This window comes from Chelonoidis abingdonii, chromosome 3 (assembly GCF_003597395.2).
Source record: "Chelonoidis abingdonii isolate Lonesome George chromosome 3, CheloAbing_2.0, whole genome shotgun sequence".
In the NCBI taxonomy this organism is placed as follows: domain Eukaryota; kingdom Metazoa; phylum Chordata; order Testudines; family Testudinidae; genus Chelonoidis; species Chelonoidis abingdonii.
The window spans coordinates 88,312,241-88,330,081 of record NC_133771.1 but is presented as its reverse complement, the minus strand read 5'-3'; the positions used below and the strand labels follow the sequence as shown (position 1 = coordinate 88,330,081).

Below are 17,841 nucleotides of genomic sequence, written 5' to 3'. Positions count from 1 at the left end.
AGTTCTTAAAATAAACTAAGAAAATCCATTTATTTATGTCTGAATATGACATAAAATGACAACATATCAGAATTATCTGAAGTGATAGTTCATGAAGGCTAACTTCGAGCACTCAGTGGGTAATCTGCTGCACACCATCCATCCATCTCATCATAGGTCATCCCCTACTGTGATGATCCTCCACCATTTCTTCCATAATGACTTTCTCAGGGTTATTTCCATCTCTGTGCCTCATGTGACTAAAGTACATAAGTTTTAGCATTTGATTTTTGACATCAGGGTCTGCTTCTCTCCAGTAATATTTCTAACATGGGCATTTGTCTTTTTTCTTTTTTTGCATCTGGGGGATACGTGTCTTGGCCTTCACCACATTTCAAAAGCTCCAGTTCTTGTCAGCAGCATTAACTTTCCATGATTCACATCTTTAAATTGCTATAGAAAAAAATAGGATTTTTACCAGTTGCACCTTCATACATTTTAAGATGCCATGTTTTATTCCACACTTTCTTAAAAGTGGCCATATCTGAGTGAGCCATCCCTAGTAGTCTTCCAATTTCTTGGGAACAGCCTCCTTGGTTATATGTAAATGATCCCAGATAATTAAATTCATCTACTGCTTCTACAGTTTGTTCATTAATCAGTGAAGCATGTGATCAGTGCATGATTGTACTCTCCACACTTTTCAGTGATGTGACTTGGTGACATGTGCCTTGGCCCTCTCTGAAACCAACTTGTTGTGGTGATAGTTCTGTTTCTGTCCTTCATTTCATACAGTCCTGGATTATGTAGAGCATAACTTTGTTTTCATGAGATATCAGGGAAATGGTATAATAGTTACTACACCCTATGATGTTTCCCTTCTTTGATAAGGGCAGAAATATCCTCTTCATCCAGTTCTCTTGCCAATTTCTAGTCATCCATACATCCTTACAAAATTTCCATATACGAACAATTTTGTATCTATTTCTCGTGCTTTCTCAGGCTTCTTTTTCATAATAGAATGTACCACTTTCATTCACAAGATTTAGGGCTTTGGCTCTGTACTCTCATCTGTCATCTTGAGGTATCCAGATTAGCACAGTAATCTCTTCCCCCTGCATTTACTATCACCACTCTCAGTGAGGACTCTGCAATAGTGAACTTTTATTACGTTTGATTGTGGGTAAAACCTTTCAGTAAAAAGTCTGACTATTGTGAACATACCTTTTGTATTACACTCATTATAATTCTCAGGTTCCATACATTTTTCTCTTGTATATTTGCTCTTTTCTTATCCAGTCTGCTTTGAATCTGTCTGCACAGTTACTTATATTCTCTTCTACAGTCTTCTGCCTCCAAGACTTTTTCACTGTGAGCTTGAGGAAAATGACAAACAGCTGTGTGTGAGTGAGTGTGTGTGAAGGCTGCTAGGGGCCGTGTGCTGAGAGAGAGGCTGAGCCCTGAGTTGGGGGCGGGGCTTACCAGATTAGGGGTCCTATATAAGTAGCCAGGCACTCAGGCAGCGGCACAGGAGCCAGCAAACAGAGCTGCTAACAGGGGAGTTTCAGTGGGAGTTTCCAGGGGGAGTTTTTGAGGGGAGACTAAGGCGGAGAACCTACAAGCCAATAAGGAAGGGGCAGTGGTCTGCCAGCAGCCCAGTGCTTGTTGGGGGGCTGCGTGCGGTGTGTGGCGTGGACTGCCACGGCACAGAGTTGAGGGCCATGACTGATACAGAGGCAGCAGTGAGAGACACACTGAGGATGACCGGATGTGGAAGCTGTTCATGTACATGGTCCTGGAGGGGGCACCTGAAAGAAGTTTTGTCTGCAGAAGTGCCGCCTGATAGAGCTGCTGGAAGAAAGATAAGAGGACTGCGAGTATGCAGGTGAAACTCTGGCTGGTTCTAGAAGTGGGTTTGAGCAGATGATGGAACACAGAACATGATGAGGCACAGGGGATAAGCTCAGACGTGGCAGATGGAAGCAGACCAAAGAATTTCTGAGAAGGGACTGCTGGTGAGGAAGTGGACGTGAAGATTGTGACTAGGAGAACCAGGCAGAGGAAAAGACGGGCCAGCGACGGAGACATAGAACTCAGGAAAACAGGTTTGCTGGGTTGGAAAATTGAAGATGGAGCACAGCAAGGTGCTCGCTGCAGAGAGAGGCAAGGAAAAAGAGACGAGCCAGTAGTCCTGCAGAAGGAGGGGAGAGTCATGGAGGCAATACACCAAGGAGTGGCCCCAGGCAGGTTGCAAGCTAATCGAATCGAGAGGACTTGCGGCCAGCAGCGTGCAGGGGATAGACCGGAATCACCCTGTCGCTAGGAAAAGCAAGTCTACGTCGATTGGAGACTCCTTCCTGAGAAGAATAGACAGGCCTGTAACTAGAGAAGATTGGGAGAACAGAAGGTGGCGTCTGCGTGTGCTAGATAAGGTGTGGACCGTTGAGGCTGAAAAGGATCCTAGCGGAGCGGGAAAGGATCCCGTTGATTGTCCTTCATGTGGGAACGAATGATATTGGCTAGTTACTCGCTGACTGTATCAAGGAGACTATGCGAGTACTGGGGAAGACCCTCAAGGAAATCGAGGCTCAGGTGATCTTCAGTGGAATTCTGCCGTTCCTGAGAGGGCAACAAAGGGTGACAGATGTTTGACGATAACAGATGGCTCAGCCAGTGGTGCTATCAGGAGGGCTTATGGGATGTACGTCATTGGGAAGCATTTACGGACAGACGACTGTTCTCTCGGGATGGACTTCACTAAGTAGGAGGGAAATAGACTTCTAGGATGGAGGCTCGCCGACCTCTTAAAAAGCTTTAAACTAGGAAGTTGGGGAGATGGTGGGAGATGTCCAGGAGATCTCCACGCCAGAATTTAACCCTGGCAGAGGGAAGTAACAAGTGAGATGGACTTCTTGTGGAACCAAAGAATTACCCAAGGAGGAAAACCGGCGTAGACACTTAGCTAACATGTGTAGGAAGCTCTGTGTACACAGGTCAAAGATGTCACTGACGCAAAACGCCAAAAATTAAAATGTCTATACCCTAATCGAGGCGCCTAGGTAACAAGATGGAGGAACTGAGCTACTGGTGCAGAAGTGAAACCAGATATTATAGAGATACAGAAACCTGGTGGAATAGTACTCATGACTGCGATACAGGTATTGACGGCTCTGTGCTGTTTAGAAAGACAGAAGAAAAGGCAAAAGGTGGTGGAGTAGCATTGTACATCAATGATGAGGTTAACTGTAATGACATAGAAGTGATGGCATGGATAAGACAGAGTCTGTTGGCAAAATACACTGGGTAAAAAAGCTATAGAGCCTCCCCTGAGATAGTGCTGGGTGTGCTACAGACCGCTGGATCTGATTTGGATATGGATAGAGACCTCTTTAATGTTTTAATGAAGTAACACTAGGGGAAATGTGTGCTCATGGAAGACTTCAACTTCCCAGAATAGACTGGAAGACAATGCTGCAAGAATAAATAGGTCAGATTTCTGGATGTGATAGCGGATGGATTTTTCACCAAGTTTGAGTACCGACAAGGGGATGCCATTTTAGATTTGGTTTTGGTGAGCAGTAGGACCTCGTAGAAGAAATGGTGGTAGGGGACAACCTTTGGTTTGGGAGGTCATGAGCTGATTTCAGTTCAAACTAGATGAAGAATAACAAGGTAGATTCAGGGATTAGGTTTTGACTTCTCAAGGGCTAATTTTTAATAGAGTTAAGGAAATTAGTAGGAAGTGGGATTGGAGGAGGAAACTTATGGATTTAATGCGGAGCAGGCCTGAATTACTTTAAGCTGCCAGCTGCAGAAACTTTCGGAAGCCTGCATCCCAAGAAGGGGAAAAAAACATGGCAGAGAGTTGGAGGCCAAGCTGGATGCAGCAAGCATCTGTCAGAGAGGGTTAGGAAAGCAGGAAGCTTACAGGGAGTGGAGAGGCGGATTAGCAAGGGAAGTACCTTAGTTGAGGCTCAGACATGTAGGGATAAGTGAGGAGGCTAAAGCCATTTAGACTGGACCTTGCAAAGGAATTTAAAACAATAGTAAAAGTTCACAGCCACATAATAGAAGAAACAAGAAAGAAGAAAGTGGGGCCGCTTACCTGAGGATGGAATGGAGGTTAAGGATAACCTAAGCATGGCCCAATATCCTAAATAAGTACTTTTTCCTCGTCTTTATTTAAGACTGTGAGGAGTTTAGGGATGATGGAGGGATGATAAACGGGAATGAGGTATGGAGGTGGATATTACTGCATCTGAGGTAGGCCAAACTTGAAACTTAATGGGACAAAATCGAGGGCCCGGACACTCTCCATCAAGGATATTTAAAGGAATGGGCACCTGAAATTCTAGCCCGTTAGCGCGAATTTTTATCAATCAGTAAACTCGGGGTTGTACCGTACGACTGGAGAATTGCTAACGGTAGTTCCTATTTTTAGAAGGGAAAAAAGTATCCTGGTACTAATAGGCTGTTAGCTTGACTGTCTGTAGTATGTAAGGTCTTTTGGAAAAATTTTTAAAAGGAGAAAGTAGTTAAGGACATTGAGGTCAATGGTAACTGGACGAATTGCCAAACATGGAGTTTACTAAAGTAGATCGTGCCAACCCAACCTGATCTTCCTTCTCTGAGAAGGTAACCAGATCTTAGACAAAGAATGCGTAGATCATAATTTACCTCGATTTTCAGTAGCATTTTGACATGGTTCCAACATGGGGAACTGTTAGTTAAATGAAAAGATGGGATGAATATGAAAGTTGTAAGGAGGATTAAGGAACTGGTTAAAGGCGGAGACTCCAGCGGGTCGTTACTGAAGGCGTGAAACTGTCCAGGCTGAGGAGTTACTAGTGGGTCCCTCAAGGATCGGTTTTGGGACGATTCTTATTAACCTTTTATACTGCCTTGGCACAAGAGCGGAATGTGCTAATAAAGTTTGCGACGACACAAATCTGGGGTATTGCTAACAGGAGAAGGACCGGGATATATACAGGAGATTGGACCACCTTGCTAACTGGAGTAATAGAATGGATGAAATATAATAGTGAAAAGTGCAAGGTCATCACGTAGGGGATTAATAATAAGAATTTTAGATATACATTGGGGACCATCAGTTGGGAAGCAACAGAGGAGGAGAAAGGACCTTGTATTGGCATGATAGCGGAGGTCTATGGCCGCCCAATGCGATATGGCGTTAAAAAAGCAATGGTTTTAGGATGCATCAAGGCCGAAGTATTTCCAGCAAAGGATAAGAGGGTTTACCATTATATAGGCGCTGGTGAGACCCCACTGGAATATTGTTGTGCAGTTCTGGTGTCCCAATGTTTAATGAAGGATGAATTCAAACTGCGAACAGTTCAGAGCACGGGTACTCGGATGTCGAGGAATGGAAACCTGCCCCCCCTATGAAGGAGACTCAAGAGCTTGGCTTGTTTAGCCTGGCCAAAGAGTGCGGGTAACGGGGATATGCTTGCTCTATATAATATATCGGGATTAACGTTCTAGGGGAGGAGAGAATATATTAAGCTAGTACTTAATGTAGGCACAAGGACAAAGGGTAATTAAAACTGGATATTAGGAAGTTTAGACTTGAAATTAGACGAAGTTTCTAACCATTAGGGAGTGAAGTTCTGGAACGACCTTACCGAGGAGAGTAGTAGGGGGAAAAGACTTATCTGGCTTAAGGACTAAGCTATAGTATATGGAGGTGGATGATATGATGGGATGTTTATCTGGGCAATTGATCTTGGATTATCAGCGATAAGGTCTGCTCAGTGGTCTGTGAGGGATGTTGGTGGGTTCGATGGATCTGAGTTACTGCAGAATTCTCTTTCCTGGGTCTCTGGCTGGTGGAGTCTTGCCCAACATGCTCAGGGTTTAGCTATCGCCATATTTGGGCGTCCGGGAAGGAATTTGTCCTTAGGGCGGATTGGCAGGGCCCTGGAGTTTTCGCCTTCCTCTGCAGCGTTGGGCATGGGTCACTTGCTGGTGATTTCTGAGCTTGAGTGTATTCACAACACAATTTGAGGACTTCAATACTCAGTCATGGGTTGGGTTATTATAAAAGTGGATGGGTAGGGTTCTGTGGCCTGCTTTGTGCAGGAGGTCAGACTAGATGATCATATTGGTCCCTTCTGACCTACGAGTCTATGAGTCTATGAGCTCAGTTAACCATGGTTTAATCCTACACTGACAAAGAGTGAAGAAAGGCAGGCAATCCCCTAGTGGGACAGTAAAGAAGTTGGAGGGAGTAAAGGTTTTGGGGGTGCTGGTGTCTGGACTGGGCTCTGCTCCTCGGCTGAGCTCTGGGGGAAGGGGTTGTGGGTGTCTGGGCTTGGGGATGCCTGCAGCTAGGCTCTGGGAGAATGAGAGTGCAGGTGTCTGGGCTCTGGAGCCCCACACAGCCCCTTCTAACTGGAACTGGTTGTTGTAGGGGGTTTCTTTAACTCTCTATTCCTGGGGGAATCCTTTTTGCTGCTGTTTGTATTGCTGACATACTTGTTGACAGATATTTTGAAATAAATGATCAAAATAGTTGAAACTGGAATGATTATATTGTATTCTTTTGACTAATAAAATATGCAGAATTTTAAAATATTCCTTGCAGAATGTTTAATTTTTTGGCACAGAATTCCCCCAGGAGTAACCCTTTAACTCCCAGTGTGGGGTTTATACAAAAGGTGGGTCCTCAGACTATTAAGGTTGCTTTATTATATTAAAGGTCTATTTAATCAACCAAAAGATCTATTAGAAGTTGTATGTAACTTGATCTATTGTCAACATATAAATTCTGTGGATGAAATCTTAGAATCTTAATATGACACTTTACATATATTATGCTTCTGAACTATTAAAGAATACGAAAGCCTACCACACCCTTCTATAAGGAAAAGGACTTTCCAGTGCAGCTACACAAGGATCTCTTTCAGAGCTTGGCTTTGTTAGCATGAACAGCATACCTGACAAAGGGACCTTTTGTACCCAGTTGGGAAGGAACAAAATTTGTCCCTAAAGTCTGTGACCATACCACAAAAGGTTAATGCCGTGTTCTTATGGCTTTTCCTGTTACTATACAAAATGCATAATTTAAATTTTTCACAGAATTTGACCAGTGTAATTTAATATTAACAATTGTACAAATGTTTAGCCAGCAATTTATTATATTCCACCAGCTTCAAATGTATCTACCTATACTGTAAAATGTAGAATGCCTATTGACTATCAGCAAAACAGAAAATCATATAAATATTCTATTGGCATGTACAACATTTTGTATGATGTACATCAGATTTTAAGATTGAGAATTTTGATGGTGACTTTGTTAGCTTAAAATAAGGTAAGGCTTTCAGGGAGGAAAGTGCAGTTGATAAGCTATTGGTAAACTTGTTCTCTGCAGAAATGACACCTTTATTCTCTGTAAATGAAAAAGGTAAAGCTTTTAATGTTTGGTGCAATGCATAAAAGATTAACTCTTTATAATTCTGAAATTAAACCTATCATTGTTGAGAGTGGGGATGTGAATTGTCTTTTCAAGAACATGTTATGCTTAAAAACATAATTCTTTTAAGGGTATTTAATAACTTACTGGTTTATCATATGTTCCAGGAAATCTACTTAAAATCTTGATAGTGGCATTAAAATACATGGTAACTACGTGAGTTGTGAAAACCTGACATACAATTTAATAAACATTGAGACAAAGAGTCTTCCATTCTATTTTAATATGACTCAAATACATATAGCATATAGGAGGGATGTCACTTGTTATCTGAGAGCAAGTTGAAGAATAACAAAATTATTTTTATAGTAAAATAAAATCTAAATGTGTGGTTTTAGTTTTGTTACTCATGCTGACTCAACTGTTCTAACATGTTGGGTATTTGTAATTTACAAGCCTGACAACTTAATGATTTAAATTCTTAATCTTTGTATATATTAAAAAAAATCAAATCTGGAGCATGTATTAGCAATGATGGCTGGTCTTCCAAATTGCAGTGAGTGAAATTAGACCTGACCAAGCGTATATCTTCCATTCCAGTCTCTGCCTAAGGGTGTTTTTTAGATAAGACAAACATGCAGTCTGTCTGACTCTGACTCTGAGATTGCCTGGCCTTGCTGCCTCCTCATCAGTGAAATTGCAACCTGAAGTCAGCAGTTTCTATACTTAAAATCTAGTTTACCCACAAACTGCCTATATGTATACCCTTTATTAAAGCTAGCTAAAGACTGTAGAACAGGGGTCGGCAATCTTTCAGAAGTGGTGTGCTGAGTCTTCATTTATTCATTCTAATTTAAGGTTTTGTGCGCCAGTAATACATTTTAACGTTTTTAGAAGGTCTCTTTCTATAAGCCTATAATATAGAACTAAACTATTGTTGTATGTAAAGTAAATAAGGTTTTTAAAATATTTTAAGAAGCTTCATTTAAAATTAAATTAAAATGCAGAGCCCCCCGGACTGGTGGTTAGGACCCGGACAGTGTGAGTGCCACCAAAAATCAGCTCACATACCGCCTTTGGCACACGTGACATAGGTTGCCTACCCTTGCTGTAGAAGGTAAGTCAGCTGAGCTGGAGAGGTCTGGGATGGGAATATCAGTAGCTCCACAACATGCTTCCTGTAGACCTCTGGTATCTCTAATAGGCTTGGAGGATTCTCCTCCTGTTTCATGTGAGCCATAAGGGGAACATTATTGACTGCTGTAGAGTTTCATGGGTTTTTCCTTCCAGTGAGCTTTAGTGCCAAAGTCCTTTTATTCCCCTTATTTAGTGTTTCTAGAAAATTATCATCTATCCTTTCTGTAGTCAAGTAATGGGGGGATATTAGACAGGAAAAGATAGTATGGAGAATAAGCTAGTCAAAGCTGAACTCGCTGTTACAACACAGTAATGTTATTTCCAGGGGCTGTATTTACAGAATTGGGAAAGAGCAGGCAGCTAAAGATATTGGTATTGTTGTTCATAAATAATTTGGTAAACTAGTCTTTATTGTTTAATTAAGAAAATTATTACACAGGATTCCATGAAACTAGTGGCAAATGCAGTGAGCTTCTCTGACAGTCTGAAGAGCCTTACTGCTGTGCCTTGATGTATAATTCACAGATAAATAGAAGTGCATCACTCCTTTTTTTAGGTAGTGGAGTCCTTAATGATAGTCTGATTTAACATCATTGGAGTATAAATTCTTCTTCTCACCACTTAATGCCTAATATATTTGGTTCAGCAATAATGTTTCCCTTCCCTGCACCTCCTTATCTTTGGATAATTCTTTGTCTTGTGCTGTTTGCTTCTCTGGAAAGGAAAGCTTTTAGAATCTGCATTTTGAGTGATTGCACGTGTCAATTCCACTTCAGGTGTGTATGCTCTTAGTGCACTAGAGTTGAAGACTTTTCTGCTCCACTCCCTCCTCAGTTCCTTTTTACTACCCAGGATCAGTAGTGGAAGTTGATCAGCTTGCTACTATAAGTTTTCTCTCACTCCAGGGGATTGATTTCCCTTCTGTAAATAGTACTGTTAGAGTAGCTTTTCTTTGTTATTTCTATTACAACTTTGAGTATCAGGTTCTTACTATACAAGGGAGACTGTTGACCTCTACTGGGGTATGCCTTGGTCTCCAGCCTTTTAAGCCTTGTGCCGGCTGCAAAAAGTCTGTTGATGAGTGATCTTCATTCCAGGTACATAAAGTGCATCGGTCAGGGTCACTTCCTAGACCATCGCCAGATCTGTAGATACTTCAAGTCCCAGAGAAAAACGATAGAGAAGTGAGACTGTATCACCTCCTCAGGGAGGTCGCCCTGCGTCTACCTTTTGAAACTTCCTGCTTGGGCTGGGCATCAAGGAATTCTACCTTGGTTGATTGCTTCACTGGATATTATGGAAAGTTGAAAGGAGGAGCATGTGGTGTCTGGGGATTCTTTATCTGTCCAGGGTGACTACAGGGCCTACTAAGAGTAACTAAAGAGAGTAGCTCCTGAACCACCTCAACCTGAATATCAAGTGTGGTAGAGTCCCCACAGGCTGGTAGGCATACTACATATATATGGTAGGATCTTCTTGAGTGGCGCTGCCTATAAATTAAAAGCAGCAAAGAATCCTGTGGCACCTTATAGACTAACAGACGTTTTGGAGCATGAGCTCCATTCGTAAGTCATTCTAGAGTGCACAAAATCTTTGTGGCAAATGCCATCTTCTCTGCCTCCAACAGCGAAGAGGACTGAGGGAATCTACCACGTCCCTTCTCAGGGCTATGAATGTTTTTAAACCTGCCAGGTTCCTTAACTGTCTCAGCAGTGAATGAAAGAAAGATCAGGGACAGTCTTCTTCTACCCCAGAAGACGAAGACAGAAAGAGACGCTACCTTTTTGGTAGAAAGATTTATTTCACAGCTGCTTTACAATATTGTATCTTTCTAACCAACAAGTCTTACTGGCCAGATACAAATTCTCCCTTTCAGGCAATGTATTGAAGTGCTCAGACAAGTTGCTGGAGGAGGCCAGGCAGGAGTTGCAGGCCATCTTAGAATAGGGCAAACTGATGGCTAGGACCTTTCCGTGGGCTGCCTTAGATGGTGCAGATTTGGCAGCCAGAGCCGAGGCACCTGCAGTAAATGAAGCCATTTACATCTGTGCATAATCATTGGGTCTCCTGAAGGAGGTCCGGTCCAGCAGACTATCCAGCAACTTCACTTTTGAAGGTCCTACCCTCTTCTCACAGAAGACTCATCAGAAACTCCATAGTCTGAAGTATTCAAGGGCCACGCTGAAACGTTGGGAATTTACATTCCTTTCCCTAAAGGAAAGCAATTCTTTGTACAGTGTCTCCAGAGATACCAGCTCTTCCCACCAAGGCAGCCTTGAAAACTCTGAGAAAAGCAGTGGAGGGGACCACCACAGGAAGAGACTTCCACTTCCTCAGTTTTCTTCCATGGTAGGTTCTTTGAGACAGTCTGGAAATCCAGGCAGCCTGTTTGACTGTTTTACTGAGGACAGTGTCAAATCATTATGTCCCAGTCCCTTCCCTGTTGTTCCAACAGTTTATCTCACTTCCTATTTGCATGGGCCCATATCATGATAGATGGATTGGGTGCTAAGTACTGTGGAACAGGAATTTATTTCCACCCTCCTTCAACATCCCTTGTCAGGGACCACTCTCAAGAGGTTGTCCTCCTCCAGGAGGTCCAGTCTCACCTTCATTTGGGAGCTATAGAAGAGGTTCCCTTCTTCACATGTCTTCTTGATCTCAAAGGAGGTCTCAGACCCACCATAGACCTCTAAAATATGAACAAATGTATAAGAAAACAAGGGTTTGTATGAGCACCCTAACCTCCATCATACCCTTCCTGTATCCTGGTGACTTAAAGGATGCATATTTCCATGTGGCTATCCATCAAAGCCACAGGAGATTGCTAAGATTTCTGGTCAACACAACCTGTTATTAGTTTTCAGTGTGGCCCTTTGTCCTGTTTTCATGGACAACACTGTGGCAATATTCTAAATGAATATGTAGGAAGGGGCTGTATCAGACCATCTCTATCAAGAGGCAGTACATCTTTGGGAGTTTGGTATTGCCTGTGCAATACATCTCAAAGCCTCCCACCTTCTTTGTGTTCTTAGTATCTTGGTGGATCGCTTGAGCAGATCATTCAACAGAGATTATGAGTGGCCTCTTAGTTTAGATAATGTGAGATTCATTTTTCAAACTTGGGGGCAGGGAGTTACTCACATAGACCTGTTTTCTATTTGCCTCAACAGAAAGTGCCAAGTTTCTTGTTCCAGAGTAGGGTGACCAGATGTCCCAATTTTATAGGGACAGTCCCGATATTTGGTGCTTATTTTTATATGGGCTCCTATTACCTCCCCACCCCGTCCCGATTTTTCACACTTGCTATCTGGTCACCCTATTCCAGAGGAGCTCACAATCCGGGATTTCTGATTGATGCTTTTGTACTTTCTATGAAAGATAAACTGGTGTATGCCTGTCCTCCCCGTCTATTCCTTCCCATGGGGGCATTCAGGTTTAATTTAGATCATGCTTGCATCATCTTTATATTACCAGCTTGGCCTTAACAGCATTGGTTCTTCAGTCTGCTGAGCCTCTCTGCTAGGACTCTTTTGACACTACCTGCAGAACTCAAGCTGAGCTCCCAGGACCATGGTCACTTGCTATATCCCAACCCAGTTGCTCTCCATCTGATGGCCTGGATGCTCTATGGTTAACACCTCAAGAGTGTAGTGTTCAGAGAATGTGCAGAACATTCAGCTGAACAGTAGGGAGCCAACTACTAGATACATTTACCCATTGAAGTAGAACTGATTCTCCTTTATGGTGAAAACAGAATGGTGATTTTCCACCACTCCTGGCCTCTCCAATATATTTTGAACTGTTTGTTCCACCTGAAACAACAAGACCTATTGATTTAGTTCTGTCAGAGTTCAGCTGATAGCTGTATCCAGCCATCAGTCGCAGGCTGCTTAGTATTTTTGAATGTTATATCAGTCAGATTCTTAAAGCATTTGGTCAGAGGTTCTCTCCATGTGATGGATCCCATTTCTCCTTGGCACTTAGATCTGGTGCAACAAGTTTTGATGGTTCTGTCCTTTGAACTGATGGCTGCAGGCTCTTTACTGCAACTTTCTCTGAAAGAAGTATTTTTACCTCCAGAAGAAGGGCGGTGGAGTATGAGCATTGGTAGCTGACCCTCCTTGTGCATTTTTTTTTGTATGGATGAGGTATGTGTACCTCTACATCTGAAATTCCTGACTATAGTAGTATTGGAATTCTACCCCAATCAAGCCATATACTTAAAGACTTTCTTTCCTAAGTCCCATTCTCATCAGGATGAGGAGAGGCTCCATACCTTAAATGTTAGAAGGACGATGGCTTTTTACTTGGACAGGACTAGATAGTCTTTTAGATAAAACAGCTGGGATGACTGTCTGTTGTGGAAAGGATGAAAGGTCTTTCAGTCTCAAAGCAGAGGATTGCATCCTGGATTTTGTCCTGCATATGCCTGTGCTATGACATTGCCAATGTACCCTCTCGAAGCAGGGTGGTAGCATGCTCTATGAGATCTCAGGTAACTATAGCCGACATTTGTAGAGCTGCAATTAATAGTCATTGGTACATACTTTTACTACTCATTACATTATATCTCAGCATTCTGGAAATGCCACATTTGGATGAGTAGTTCTTCAGTCCTTGTTCAGGTAGACTGTGAAACAGACCTCTGGTTTGAACTGCTTATGAGTCACCTGAAGTGGAATGGATATGTGCAATCAATTGAAGGAAAACATACTTACTAACCCTGTTCTGTTACTGTTTTTTTAGATGTATTATACGTGTCTGTTCTATGACCCACCTTCCTATCTGTCAGAGTCTGTTTGGTCAGAGGGAACTGAGAAGGAAGTCTGAGGTGGCACCTCACTTTATACCATCATGCAGCAGCATGAAGAAGTGCCACTCTGACAGGTATTGGTAAGGGAAAAAAGAATCTTACTCTGCTGTTGGCATGCACACACCTGAAATGGAATGGGCATGTGTAACACATTTGGAAAGACAACAGTTACAGAGCGGTTTAGTAACTTCTTTTTTTTTTTTTTTTTTTTTTTTTACCAGTCAGTCATGTCAGATTTTGAAGAAACAACAATATACGTACAGTTCTAGTAAAGGCTACAAGAACTTATCTGGACCTAGAACTAAAGTAGATGAATTTTTAGCGGTTCAGAATTATTTAACGTGGGGACGTTTGCTTTTACATTATAAGCAGACTGTCAAACTTAGTATCCATAGCCTTGGAAGAAACTTACCTGCATATATTGTAGTTCCTATTCACTAGTGGTACTGTGGAGTCGGCCTAATTTTAGCAGTGGTGACAGTTCTTTAGCTTGGATATTTCTATGAACTTTCATCAAGAGGGTTGGTAGTAGCAGAGGCAGTCTCTGGATGGAAAGGAGAGTGAATTGCCAAAGAAGAGATTTTTCTTTTGTGTCCTACAATAGGGTTAGAAAAACTGCAGCTAATAAACTCTTTCTAATCAGCAAGTAGAAACCCTAAAAACTTGTTGGGATTGCTGATTGTATAGTAGTCTGAGGCCTTTACAATCAATTAGGAGTTATCTCTGATTCTCCTAGTTTAGGAGTTACTGGAGAGAAGGAAGAGAACTAGGTTAACTTACTACTAATGGTGCTGGAACAGAAAAGACGTGATTCACGAATGTCTTCTGCATTGCCTGCAAGGATATTTTTGCATAAATACCAATGAAAGACCTTCTCTGAGAAAGTGCTTGTCTCCATCCTGGCTCAGGTTATGCTCTAGTTCATGGATAGGCTTTATTAAATCCAGAATATTCATCATAAACACACGGATTCACCGTTGTCTTGGTTAAATCACTTAACCTCTTTTGTTTCCCCATATGTAAAATGTGGATAAATACGTCTATCATGGGTGCTCTGAGGCTTGCTTAGCTTTTGCAATACTCTTCTAGCTCTTATGGTAGGTTCTCTAGAAATGCAAAGTAGAAGAACATATAAATATGGCATTTTAAAGCATGAATTTTGCAGCAGTGGGCAGTGAATTTGATTTATTTCTTAAGCTGTAAACACCTTCTGAGTTCATAGACCCTGATGGACAGAGAGACAAATAAACAGAAAGGCAGCTACGTTCATAGTGTCTATTCTAATAATGCAGCTGAATATATTTACCAAATGAAGAGCAAAATCAGGCTATATTTATGTTTCTAATAGTATCTTATAATAAAAGCCCCCTTGTTTTATAATTCTTATCTAGTTTGCTGTCCTGTAAGTTTCCTTTATCTTATTATTTTAGTGTAACATTTATTTAACTAGACTACTTAAATAAAAACTCTGATCTGTCCAATCATTTGTCCTGTGGTTTAGATTGGCTCCTCTGATTAAATAAATATGCAATTTTTAAAAATTACTGTCTGTGTGCAGCGTATGTAGAAATACTACTTCTAATAGAATGTAGAATTGAGAACTTTCCCTTTTCTAATTTTTTTAAAACAAAATGTACACTCAGATTACATTTTGGATGCTGAATCCTAATAATTGCTTTGTTTTGGGCATTCATTTATGTAAATATAGTACATTGACAAGTCTGTAAACAAAGTAATAATAAACAAAGCATAGCATTTAGGAATTTGGCATTGTTGTGTTTTGAGAAGTGCAACCTTTAAATCTACATAAACTTCTCTGCCTTTTACTTCTGCTGTGTTCGTAGATTCCAGAAGGGCTTCGTGTATGGACTTCCTGCCATGGAGGTAGCAGAATATTCAGCAGAAGGTAAAGAGGAGTGCTGCCTTCTGGTGTCATTGTATGTTTGCTGGGGTGCCTGGCATTGTGTGGTGATCTATTAGAAAGAAGGAACCATATATACAAAAAATGCAGTGGTGTTGAAAAATGTAAATCAGACAGTGACATTCTGGTAATCCAAACTTTGTGTAAAATTATTTGCATAAGTTAAAGTTCCAGGTGGGATGATGAAGGACTGCAAATGCTCCTTTGCTGAAAACTGAAGTGGTTAGAACTTATTTTCAAGATTGAAAGTATAGAAACAAAGTGCTAAGTATAATAATTTTTCAAGGATGTCCGTTGTGCTTACTGTGAGATACTTCCTGCTTGCCCTAACTCCTGTTTTGTTGTGTAGGAAAGACTCCCACTTGTTCCAGGATTGGGCTGAATACTTCGGGTGTGGCCCATCATCTTTCTCACCAATGTTGAATGTGGACTTCTTGATATCTTGAGGGCTTTGACATTTCCCTCCATTTGCATCTCAATCACGTCCCATACTCCTAGCTCTATTTTCAAGGCGTCTTACACGCTGAAATACCTTAGCCAAATACATTTTTGGCAAAAGCTTGAGTCCTCTTTTGAAACTTTCTTTTCTGGTGAGGCTGCCATCACCTCATTTAGGTCTTGGCTGTTAGCTTCAAGGAAAGATGGAAGTAGCTGATCCAAAGCTGTAACTACTATATATGAAAGGCACAGATTATTCAGTTTCTATATTAAAAGAAGAATGATCTTTGTCTCATTAGATATAGCTCCGAGTGCAAAGTGATTAAACAGGTGTTTGTACCTTGGGAAGAATAATTCTAGGCTGCAGTCCTTTAAAACAGAGCTTTGTTTAAAAATTGGTCATTAGGATCTCCTGATGAGAGATCCATCTTAATGTCCCTACGATCTCCCGTTGTTATAAATTCCATTGCCCTCTGCCTTTGTTTTGTTTTCAATTTTATATTGAAAGTAAATGTTGTGCACTTTTTTCCACGTCATCGATGTATAAAGTGAATAAGATCTCTCCTAAAATAGATCCAATGTTGTCATCTGAGTGGTGTTCTGGTTGTGTTTGATTTTCTTAAACCATGGAAAATAAGTTTCTGGCATATCTTCCACTTTTTTTTTTTTCCTAATTTTTAGATTTTTAAAGGCTATTATACTTGACAGGCATGTGTTGAAGTACAGTTTAATAAAATCTTAAGTATGTTCTTCATAGGTAGTGTATTCCGTTAGTGACAAATCCTACCATCACCTCCACAGGTATGCCGGCTCACGCTGGTAGTGGAACTGAAATGGTGCCAGTGTAGGGGAGTTCAAGGGCAGAATGCTGTGAGGCATTGCAATGCATGGGTACTCCCTGTGTGCTATGGAGCCTAGGGCTCTTCACAGCAGGACTCTTTCTGCACCACCCTACAGGGGAAGGTTGGGAGCCAGGTCAGAACATGTGACTTCATGGATCTATCAGCCATTCTTCCTCGTACACTTCAGAAACTCTGACCCCACACTAGCAACTGTTAGGCCATGCTGCTGCTGCTGTTCTGCCATTCTTCACATGGGGGGACTCTTCCATTCCCCAGCCTTCAAGGAACTAGTTAACATACAAGCCAGCTACTCTGCTCTTAAATGCTTTGTCCAGTCTTGTTTAAAATGTCTCAAGTGGGGATTGGGTCTTCCACTGAAGTGGTTATTTAACAGTCTGAGATCAGATTTTCAAAGCGTTGGCTTTGATAGACTGAATTTTCTTTCCATTTTATCTCATTCTGTTTACACCTCCCTACCTTATGTAATTCTCTATATTTATTGTTTACATTTTCATATGTTAATAGATGGCTGGAATTGCTTCTCTTTAATCATTTAACAAAATTGTAAACTTTTCACACTCGATTTCATCACATCTAGTACAGAAATACTGTTTAACAAACTCCCCTCCCCCAAACTTTCACTCCTACTAGGAGTAGTGAGAGGTCTCATGGCCATGCCAAGTATCTTGTCATTTTTCTTCTAAACTCTTTCCTTGTGTATTTAAAAAAGTTTTCTTTTCTCCATTTGCTTTCCCTTTTCTCTACTTTTCTGATTTTGTTGCACTTAGCTTCATTTTGAGATGTTTCAAATTTTCTTCTGCACCTGATATTTTATACTTTGCATATGAATTGTATTTTTAATCTATGGATTCATGCATTTAACATCTCTTGAAGTGTTATAATGATTGCTTAGGCATACATTGCCTGCCTTGTCTTCCTGCTTAAATTCATATCCGGAAACAATTTTGAAGTTTGAAGAACTAGGGCTAGGTACGTCAGTACTATGGAATGAAACGCAATAAAAAGGTAGAGTGTAACTATATCAAAACCACTACTGTCATAGCTTTCCTACTCAGATTTGAACCTTAGCGTTCATAAACTGAGAAGCTAGCATGAACCCTCTAAGCTTAATTACCAACTTAGATCTGATAGCCTGCCACCAACCAGGAATTCCAGTGCCTGGTACACTCTGGTCCCCCCAAAACCTTCCCTGGGGACCCCAAGAACCCAAATCCCTTGGATTCTTAAAACAAGGAGAAATAAACCATTCCCC

General features: G+C 41.3%; 1 protein-coding gene across 3 annotated transcripts in view; it reads left to right on the top strand.

Annotated features, from left to right (window-relative positions):
- The window catches only part of CDK19 (cyclin dependent kinase 19), a 239,786-nt gene that overhangs the window by 23,144 nt on the left and 198,801 nt on the right, over positions 1–17,841 (top strand). Inside the window, exon 2 of one of the 3 annotated variants that reach the window (XM_075063896.1) lies at positions 15,212–15,273. The exons of the other annotated variants lie outside the window; for them this stretch is intronic. The gene's annotated coding sequence lies outside the window, so the exon portion shown is untranslated. The remainder of the gene's footprint in view (positions 1–15,211; positions 15,274–17,841) is intronic. 3 annotated transcript variants of the gene reach the window in all.